The sequence below is a fragment of the Astyanax mexicanus genome, chromosome 1, assembly GCF_023375975.1.
Source record: "Astyanax mexicanus isolate ESR-SI-001 chromosome 1, AstMex3_surface, whole genome shotgun sequence".
In the NCBI taxonomy this organism is placed as follows: domain Eukaryota; kingdom Metazoa; phylum Chordata; class Actinopteri; order Characiformes; family Acestrorhamphidae; genus Astyanax; species Astyanax mexicanus.
Window position 1 is genome coordinate 105423569 of NC_064408.1, and position 11894 is coordinate 105435462.

Below are 11894 nucleotides of genomic sequence, written 5' to 3' on the forward strand. Positions count from 1 at the left end.
TAATTACAAAGTTTAAAAGTTATACTTTCAAATTAATAAACAAGACATATCAAGAAAACTCATTACATTAATAATTTAGAGTTCTGCTAAAACATGTGGTTTATATTAAGGGGCCCTATTTATCTGCTTGTAGTATTTAGATAACACATTATCTATTTCAATCATACATTAAACCTATTGCTGACCTGCAAAACACTCATATCTCCATTCCTGAGGCATTCCACATAAAAATGCTGCAAAATGAAAAAAAAAAAAAAAAAAAAACTAAACATTGACACTACATTTAAATAGAAAAGTGTTTCCTGTTCTTGTAAATGTAAAGGTTTTGTTGGAGATACAGGTTTTTTTTGTGAGAATGAATATATATATTAAAATATATACGTTCTTATTTGTGTTCTTAAAGCAGCAGATTCTCAGTCATACCTGATTAGGATAATAATAAGGTTAATATAGGGTTATATGATTAGGAACTTTGTGTTGTGATGATGGTTATGTAATTCTACGTTTTCTAATCTGGAGTTTGAAACTTAAAAATGATGTGGTGATATGTCAATTCTGTACATGCTGTCCTAAAATCAGCCTGATCTAAAGGGACATTTTTGAATGTTTTATGTCTTACAAATAAATAATTTGTAATTTGTTAGAGATTGTGTTGGAGATACAGTTTTTTTTTTTGTGAGAATGGATATATATTTAAATGTATATGTTCATATGTGTGTGCTTAAAGCAGCAGATTGTCAGTCATTCTTCCTTTTCAGGATAATAATAAGGTTAATATAGGGTAAGCAATGAAATCAAAAAGGGTTAAACATAAGTAGCATCTAGATTGTATACTACACACAGGGCCTAGATGGGAGCAATATGACACTAGGGTGGTCTTTGGGAGATTAGGGTGGTCTCCTCATTTGAGAAGTCCAACTGGGTCCAGTAAAATCCTATGTCCAATCCCACTCAGAGGCCATGTCCACCTTAATCCCACCTAGCCAGACTACATTCCATCCATGTGAGCCCACCCTGGGCATGGTGGCTGAGTTGCTTGTCATTTACTGAAGGAAAAAAAAATCCACAAGTCTCAGAACAAGCCTCAGTAGTTGTACATGAATGGAAACATGATGAAATTTGGTTGTAAATGTAGTCAAGCATAACAACTGACAGATCTTCAGGGAGACTTGCTCATTTGCTATTATTGCATGCAGTTGTTCTAGCATCGTAGCAGTTTAGTGCCATCTGTTTCAGCAGAAACTGTGAACAATACATTCATTTAACCTGTAATGTTTTTTTTTTATTACATGAACACAGCATATGGCCAAACCATAAATACATACTGCTCTTTAACATCCGGGAAAGTTTGATCTGTAGAAATGAACGAGATCCTAAGGCATGGGAACGAGATCATTAAGACGTGGGAAAGAGATCATTAAGGCGTGGCTATGACTTATTAAGGTGTGGGAACGGGTTCATTATATCTTAGCCATTAAGACGTGGCCACCTTCTTTTGTTTCACAGTTAACAAAGCAAGCAGCTATCAGGGGTTGTGCACAATATGACAGCATAAGGAAAGTAAATGGGTCTGAATACTGTCTGAGTCTCATCCAATCAGCTTTTAGTATAAGAATTAAATTAGTAAGTTTAATTAGAATTATTCCATGTCTCACTGCAAGAGACTCCAAAATACCACCATAAATTATTCAGAGATAAAATACAATTCACTCTCCATTTTCTTACAAAAGATTATTTTTGGATTAAAGGAGCTTTGATTTAATATTCAGTTTCTTCATGGGCATTCATTTACAGAAAAAAACAAGCTTTATTATTCTCTAGCTAGATTTAATTAACTCGTTCCCACCCCTTAATAAGTCATAGCCACACCTTAATTATCTCGTTTCCACACAGTAGGATCTTGTTTCCACACCCTAATTATCTCATTCCCGTGCCTTAGGAACATTATTATTATTATTTTTTCTATGATGTCACCTTAGGGTCTCTATAGCCGTCTTCTCTTCATGTGCAGATGCATCGCACAGCAGTATGAGCACCACATATTCCTATACCTACTGTAACTTTAAATATATTAACGCATATTTATAAACTAAAATAAAATGAATCCAAGACTAATCTGTTACACTTATTCTTATAAATTAAAGGGAGGCAGATTTTGTCAGAAAGGCATAATTTGGCACGGCACCTAGAGAAGCAATCAACATACCACTATCCAACGCACTTCCTTTTACAAACCAATCAATGTGAAGAATAGGAAGATGCAGCCCACATAGCAAAACATGAACCCTGGTCCAGCCATCAACGTTGAGTTGGACTTTCAGGTGTGAAAATGCCCATAGTGTTTAAATAGTTGTTTTGTGTTTTGTGTCTGGTGTTTAATCTTTCATAGGGCTTGGAGAGAGAGCCCACTGTTATTTTCTGTTATGGACTGACTCTGTCAGATAGTTCCACACTGTTTGTCTAGAAGTTTTTTTGTACACTTAAATCTTATCCTTTTTTTTTTTTGAAGCAAGGGTTTCCTCCTTGAACATCTTCAATGATAATCAAACTTTCTGATGGTAGAATAGCTGTGTTTTGACATATGTGGCCTTATTTTAGCAATCTATAGCTCACCGGTCAATTGTGCATCGCACAGTTTGACCTATAGGAATGGACTCTGACAACTGACTGTTGTCTGGGTTCATTTCAGTCCTGCACCTGTGTTTTCCGCCACCAAAATAGTATCATACCAGATATTTACCTGAGCACACCTCACTTCCAGACCATTTAAAAATAGACTGATTGATGGGGTGTAAGTGTCACGCCTGGCGCAGTCAGCGCTTGTGTTTCTCCCACACTCAGCTCTATCTGCAATTCTGTTTAATTCAAGAGACCTGTTTTAATACTCTACATAAAATATTGCAATGTTCCATGTAACAAATATTTGCTTTTTTTTCCAAAAACAGTCAATATGTATATTAAATATGTGTGAAATATGAAATTAGATGTGGTTAAGGTTCTAACTGTGGTGTAAAATATAAATGAACTGCAGTTTCCAGCTTCAGGTTAATTTCCTCTGAAGCAAGAGCATTTTGTTTTAGCATACATTTACTCTCTCCTCCGCATGCACGCACACAACACACACACACACACACACACACACATATTCATTCAGCTTCACAAATACCACGTCTCAAATTAGCTAGCTGAACAAACAAGACCTGCGAACGTACAAACACATTTCATCTAACGAACCAAATAAGATGCACAAAAGCAGCAGGTATGGCCTTGGTGGTGGCTAGCATCATTAGGAATGGGCCACCATGCTTGTGTGTGTGTGTGTGTGACATTTGAAAGCAACAGGGGGTGCAAGCTAGGTCTGTCACACCGATAACACTTTCCCTGGGGGCAGTGTGTGAGTGAGCTGCCCCAACTTTATTTATTTAATTCCCATTAATCCCCTCAACCCTTAGGACAGTGGTAGCTTTGTGTGTGTGTGTGTGTGTGTGCACGTGCAGTATGTGTGTATATGTATGGTACCTTATTATCACACAAACATAGCTTATTATTTGAAAGCCACACATGCTTTGAAGTGAGCCTGTTAGCTTATAGAGCTATTTAACACACATTCACTTTATTACTCACATTCAAAGTCACTGTACTGTGGTATGGCTCGGTTTGAGGGAATGGATGTGCAGCTTAGGAGCTCTCTTGGAACTCCCAGCATGCTTGGCGGCTGCCCTTTGCTATTTTTTAGAGGGAAGTTAATGGTGGAGGGTTCAGGTTTTACTGGTGGAGTGTTGTTCACTTTCTTGGTGTTGGGTAGGAGGGTGAATAAGGGTCTCTACCAGTGGTCTGCCATTTTAATAGGCAATAACCACTGCTCATAGATGGTCATTTTTTTGTCCTTTTTGTTTTTATACATTTGCCAAATAGGACTAAGGCTTGCCCTCATGCCTCATTACAACACCCCAGGTGATGCTACAGTACCTTGTCCATTAATGGAATTAGACAATAAATGGATTGATGAATTGATTAGATCTATTAAGTCTGTATTTTTGTTAGTAAATGACTGCCACACCTTGCTTGTTGTTGGTTGTATGGAATGATGGCATATTGCAGTAGCACATTCAGTGCAAGTTTGTTTATTAAGTGGCAGGTGACATGCACGTCAAATATCAAAAACTAAATCTATTTACAAAAGAAATATAAGGAATCAACGTTTCTCCTCAACTCAGAAACAACCATACCTGTCTTTGTACCAACTTGAAACCTCTGCAGGCGAATACATTAGAGAATACGGACAAAATCAATAAAATAAATAGAAATAATAATAAGATTTGTTCAAATAGATATTTGACTCTCATTTAGGGTGTACTCACACTTCGCACGGCTCGGTTGAATCGAGCTGGAGCACATTTCTGCCCCCTCCACACTCCCATGCTCACATGCACTCACACTGCGTTTAAACAATCCTTGCCCGAGCCCGCTTACATCATTACTCACTGCTCAGTGGGCTTGTCTGTGTTTTGTCGAATTTAGCACCCCCTCCATGAAAAGCACCCTCTCTTGGGAGAGTGTCATCTTGATGAAAGTGTAGATAACCCATTTACATACATAACTTACTTAAAAATATGCACCAAAAGTCATGGTTATCTAATTGTTACACTGTTACCCAAGATGGGGTGCTTTTCCTGGCGGAGGTGCTGCATTTGACACAAAACCACCATGTTTGTTTACAGGAACATCGTATCACTGACATCATCTTTTTCTGTGGTTGGGCATGGATCGCGCATGCCTTAATTTGCTCAGGCCTTATTTTTTTTAACTACTTTGTTTGTGAAAATGATTAATGAATGGTTTCAGGTGAAGGTTTCTGTTCCTATAGTTACAATTATCCCTCTGTCCTGTCAGTGGACCAAGGCATTTATTTTGAAGAAAAGAACTTTGACATTTAATATTTTATTCTTTTGTGAGAGGTATCTAAATACACAAGCCTTCCAGACCCCTTGGTTACAGCTCATCTCTTGGTTTGCTTAATCCAGCCAATTAAAAAATGTGTTATTTGCTGTTAGACCACAAACAATAACCACCAGCTTTGTCTTTTGTATGCTGAAATAGAATAGCTCAGACAGACCTTTATAGACCCGTTCTTAATCCACAGCACAATGTCAATATTTGGAAAGCAAGAGTGTCTCCTGGGCTTAAACCTGATGTCGGGTCCTGACAGTCCTGTGGGATGAAGCTGGGCACTGTTCCAAATGGCCACTACTTAATAGCGGGATTCAGTGCTCGTTCAGTTCAACTCTTATACATTTTTGTACGTTTTTTGGTGTCTCTATGTACTGAAAAAAAGACAATAAACAAACGGTATAATCTACAAACAATATACAATATAGCCAGTATACGTAGTATAAAGATATTTTAGAGATTATAATATATTATAGAGCTGACTTTATTTCCTGTGGAGGCTGCAGTCCTTTAACATCTCTCAGAAGTTCTTCCATTCTGAAGTAGCCAGCAACATGCAGAGAAGAGATGCAATAAGGCTGCACAAGCTGATCAGATGTAGTGACTGGATTTAACTATGTTCCCTGTAGCAGCATACCTGATGGGAAGCTCTTGGGATGAAAGATCTCCTCAGTCTGTCTGATGAGCAGCGTTGTGACAGTAGTCTGTCACTGAACACACTCCTCTGCTTTATTATGATGACAATATGCAGTTAGATAAGCTATTAGATTAGCTATTAGATTATCTAACTAAATTAGATAAGCTAAACACAGCCCAACTGATAATGACTATTTCAAGCCAAATAAAGATTTAAATAATACTTTTGCCCCAATGATAATGTCTAGACGATGTTTGGCGCTGGGTGCAAATATAAACTTACTGAGCACTTCCTCACATTCGTGCAATTATCTAATCAGTGAACTGTGTGTCAGCAGTACAATGGATAACATCATACAGCTCAAGAGGCTAATTATTCTAAACAGCCATTGTGAACAGCTTGTTAAAATCCTGTAAATATTGACTGCCAGTGTAAGAAGGGAACAATGCCATGCAGACATATTTTGAGCAGAACAGGGACAAAAGACAATTGATTCTTACTATGAACTTATTTGGACAGTACGTGTATGTCTGCATAAACAGATTTGGCTGATTACAGTAGGATTTCAGCCTTTTAACCACAGACGCATTTGAATTTGCAAAGTAAATGCATGGGGTTAACATGTTATGTGGTTTTAATCTAGTCATGATACTTTATAACACTAGAGTAAATGAAATTTGAACGTTCATGTCTTGAGCTATAGTATTGTTCTAGCATATGGACGTTCTTGCCAATAATCTGATGGGAACAGTTGGGAAGAATTGGTACTAATGCAACCGGAAATGTTCTTGTACCCAATTTTAGTCCATCAGCTTTGCTTTTTTTGAACATATTGAAAAATAAGGAATATTAGATTTTTCTTTTTATTTAAACAAACAGATTAAGCGATGGATGCAATGACTAACTCCATACAACGGAAGAAATGTCTTGTAAAAGTCATTTGTAAAATTAATTTTACACCAACACAAAGACACAAAGTTTCATAAAAGGCAAGATTGGTGTGTATAAGTTTTTTTTCCTTAACAAATGAAATAATAATTTAAGAGTTTTTTTATATTTACTCAGATAATATTTGTTTAATATTAAAGTTTGTTTGATAATCTGAAAAATCTAAGTATGACAAAAATATATGATGAAAATATGAGATGTACTGTATATATGCGTATATCACCCTGAGATGAATATTAGAGGACTTTTTTTTATTAGTGCCTCTGAAACTTTTCCCCTGCTCAACTGCAGACCCCAATGCTTTACATTAGAGGTTCACTATATCATTTCTTTATGAAGCTCACAGCTTCTGTTTCTAAAGTTACACTCTTTAGTCCACTCTCAGTGTAAAGTTTAAATAATACAGTTACGGCAGGTTTGCACTACATTGCTGCACTGTATCAGTGGAATGTTCCAGAGATTTGTTGGCACAGAGCTGTCCTGTAATTCCGCCGAGGCCGGCCGTGATTCTCTTTTCATCACACCCCTGCTTTACTGAAGTTCACCATGGGAGCCTGAATTGGACATGATGGCAGTTTTCTGTAGGCTGCTCATGTACGGGGAGGAACCACAGAAAGAACACAGCCTGATGTCACTGCGGTTGCATCATCAGACCCAGATACTGCAATGAAAAGGCCAGGGTTAAAAAATATGTTTAAAAAAATATGCTGTACAGCTTTTAAAGTTTTGGTCTAAAGTTTTGTCATAGTGTAGACTTTCGTTTCCCGTTTGCTAATAATCTGGTGGGATTTGTATAGGAGAATTGGTGCTAATTTAATTGTAATTACCCAGGTGGTCACATGGTCTTGTTCAGAACGTCAACTTTCTGAAAAACAAAACTAAAATACACTTGACTCAAATTATTTAATTAGTTTATTTTATTTTATTTTATTTATTTTGCACAAACCTATTTTTAAAATAATAATAAAAAAATAATACAAAAAATAAAAAAACACTATGCATAGCTCTGGAAATAAATAAGAGACCACTTAAAAATGATGAGTTTGTTTGATTTTACTAAATTGAAAGCCTCTGGAATATAATCTATAGGAAGATGGATGATCACAAGCCATCAAACCAAGCTGAACTGCTTTTAGTTTTGCACCAGGAGTAAAGGCATAAAGTTATCCAAAAGCAGTGTGTAAGACTGGTGGAGGAGAACATGTCAAAATGTATTTATAATTTTAAGAAACCTTGTCTGTAGTCTAAGAATAAAACAACAATGTTCATTTTACTCAAACATATTTCTATAAATATCAACATCAGAGAAACTGATTCAGAAACTGAAGCGATCTCTTAATTTCTTCCAGAGCTGTAAATCCAATAAAACACATTTGGCATGTGGCAGAAAGAAAAATCTGCAGCAATCTGAGAGAAAAAAAAAAAATGAAAAAAATTTCAGGAAATTTGTGTAGCAGAATCTTAAAGTAATGTTCCAACCTCATACTTTAAAGGATTAAAGCTGTTTTGAGAGCAATTAAAGGCTTTATACCTAGTGTTATTATAATGCTCCTAATAAAGTGCTTGATTATGGTATACAGTACATTGCATCACTAATACAGTATAATATATATATATATATATATATATATATATATATATATATATATATATATATATATATATTTTCTCTGATGAAATGTACATTATCACATTAAATATAGTGACTTTATGGACTTTATGCCCATTTTCCTGCTGACTACAGCTTTTTTGTTGACAATATCATAGAAATGTCTCTGTAGTCATCATGCAAACATGAAATTCATATGTATATAATTTATATGCGGTTCATGCCACCCACTATAGATGTGATTACGTAAGCTTGTAGCATCATCATCATCATCATCATCATCCTGTGATTCAGCAGCCATGCCTCAAAGCCCAAGAGGAAAGCTTTCAACCAAAGCACCATCATCTCAATGTAAAAGGCCCTTCATTTCCATGGCGGGTTAGTCAGGGTTAGGAGTTAACACAGCTTTATCCTATAATGCACTTATATGAGAGAGAGAGGGAGGGAGGGAGAGAGAGAGAGAGAGAGAGAGAGAGAGGGAGAGAGAAAACTAACAGGATTTCGCTCTTTACTGAATGAATATCAGGGCTGCATCCTGTAGAAGCCTCCCCGCACGGACATGCATTAGCGGAGGGGGCTAATTTTATTAGATAAGGTTATTAACACTTGTCACACGAGCACAGGCGAAATGTTTCCCAAAATTACACATGACAAATGATTCAGCTGACACCTGAGCGAAATCTAAATGGTGTCATAAAAGGAGGTGCAACAATCCCCACAGGGCCTAACAGCGCAATTAGGGAATAAATATATGTTGTGTGTACTGCTGCAAGTAATTGAATTTGTCATTTACAAGCGGCAACGTTAAGCTGTATCACTGCAGGATGAAAGAGCATGGTGGTACCAAGGGTTCTGCTAATTCATGATCGTTTAACGCGAATCCATCACAGTCTGACACTGCCTTGAGGTGAATACGGCATAAAAAAACTAGGCTTGCACGATTAAAACCACATGGACATGAGAGTATATTTAGCTTCCTACCATGAAACACCCACAAATTTGAAGGTTCAGATGTGCAAGCCAGACAAGCAGAATGACTTATAAGGTAAAACATTACTTGAGGGTTGTGGTTCCTGAGCATTTGAACCTACACGCTCTTTGAGCATATTTTCTCTTCCCTTTTTTGGCCCTGGATCCCACCGTTAGTTGCCTCACAGGGATATTTAATGACATGTGCCACAGCCAGTGGCCTCTCATTAAACCAGTAAACATTTCTTACTCTGTTTGGGTGACAGGAAGCTTAAGTAGCGTTGTTGCTTGTCAAAAAGTGCCTGAAATGCTATGTTTTTTCTTCATGGATTTGGTAACGTGGTAGGCTGTATGTTTTTGTTCAAAAAAAAAAAAAAAACAGAAACACACTTCATTTCAGAATCCTAGTTAAAACGTTTTGGTTTGTAGAAAGTTTTGTGAACATTATAATTAGTTTTCTGGCTATTCTTATATGAACATTTTTATTTAACATTACTTGTGTCAGTGTTTTTGGTGTCACTAACATTCAGGTGCATGTCTTATATTAAATGCATATATTAAATAAATTGATCTCTATGGTAAAAGTAAGTTATTCTCTACTAAATGTAATCATAGATCCAATCTTAACCTAAAGCCTAATCTTAACATTTTAGGGTTAGGATTACGGTTAAATTTAATGTTAAGGTTTGCTTTAGGGCTGGGTTTTAGGGTCAGGGTTAGGTTTTAGGGTTTATTCATAGTTGAGTTTAGGCTTATCGTGGCTGTGTACAGAATCAATTACATTCAACTAAGAGTAAAATTGCATTTCACAGATATTTAGTTAAATGTTATTTGACTGAATGGACCATACAAATAAAGTGGTACCATGTTTTTATTTGAATGGTTGTAGGAAACTTTTGCTAAACTTTTATATATGGTTCTCTGTTAGATGGAATCTTGCTTTATTAGTTACACAAAATGAAAAGTTAAAAAAGCTTCTCGTTGTTAGTCATCATCATGACATGGCCATTAATTCTTGGAGACCATTAAGAAATGTTTTGCTAGTTTGGAAAATGCCTACAGCTTATGGCTATTAGAGAAGAACAAGATAAGAGGGAAGAGAACTCTGGGTTGGAGTTTGGGCAGCTTATTCTTGTTGTAGGAAGACAGTTCTCCTCTTCTATAAGTAGAGTCAAGAAGGAGAGAAAACAGAGTTGAAGGGAGGATTTGAAGGTTGCAAAGACTCATTATGACCCTCAAGCAATGTTAAAAGCATTTATAGGCTGTTAGATTAGAAGGAGGAGGTGCTCCAGGCATGTTCCTTATCCCACAATGTAGTTATTTCATAACTACTCTTTGAAGACTCTGGTTCTTGATGTAATAATATCTGTCCAGTAGCTGTCCAATGAAAAACAAGTATCTCCAAAACAGCAACTTTCAGGAGAGAGAAAAAAACATCTAAACTTTTAATGGAAGTCAATGTAAAAGGAGTTTACTTTAGTTCATTCTTAAGTATTTAATCTGTTCATCTATTAATTTTGGCACAGTGTAAGGGTCAGTTTGTCTGTTCAAATTGTGCAGTACACTAAAAATCGACAAAGATGGAGATACTTGTTTTTCATTGGACAGCAACGTGTTTGGTGGTCAACCAAACTTTTCAGCCTTTTCTAAACTTGCAGATTTGTAGACTTCCTATGCATTTTCAAGAAAGTCCACTGAGCCAACTAGTTTGTCGTTTGTTGCCCTATAAATTTTGAAAAATTCTCTTCCTTGCATGCCTTTTCTTAGAGTTTCAGTAGACTTGTGACTTGCTTTATTCATAGTAGCATTATCTTCTTCCCGCTTGATCCAAATCATGATCACGTTGACAATAGGGCAAACACAGAAGCCCTGGCATACCAGTTCCCAGCAAGATTCAAGATTTTTATTGTCACGTCACAGAGTACTGGTGTACATGTGAGTGAAAAACTTGGCTGCAGATTCCCACCAATGTGCAGAGAATAATAGTTACAAGAAGAATAATAAAATAAAATATAATATAAAATAAGACATACAGATAGCTTTACAGTATAAACACTATACACTCAATAACATAATAACTTACACTATAGACAAATATTGCACAGAACAAATATTGCACAGATATAGATATGCAGATATCTAGAGTGTGTGTGTGGAAGTGAGGAAATAGTGCAGTAGGTGACAGAATAACTAAGAGTAAGTGCAGGTAAGGAATGAGTTGAGTGGGGAGTGCAGGAAGCAGAATGCTGTGTAATATGGGAAATCTAGTATATGCAGTGTAAAGTGCAGGGGTCAGAGTTTGTATGGGTGTCAATGGAATGGGTTGGGCGGAACACTGTTCTACTGGCTGTTCCACAACCTGGCTGCCTGGGGGAAGAAGCTGTCTCAGAATCGGCTGGTTCTGGTCTTCAAGCTTCTGAGCAAGTTTTACAAACTCCAGCACCTCATACCTCCAGAGAAAAGTTCACAAGATGCCTCAGGGAACATGATCATAGGCCTTACCCAAGTACACACAACTAGATATATAATTTGTTGTCTTGTGCTGTTTGTCTGGGCTAAGCCACCGGCTGCTTGTCTGAGAACACTGCCCACAAGTCTGGCTCCAGGGGTATGTCCCAGTAACCTTTTTCCTAAATGGTCAAAGATCTGGAGAAAGCCCTCCAGTGTAAATATTATACAACCCATTTGCCATGACCTGCATTTCACATAGGATGCACTTATTAAAAAACATATACTCTTTAGCACCTTTTACATATTGCAGCCCTGTTGACTTCCCCTGTA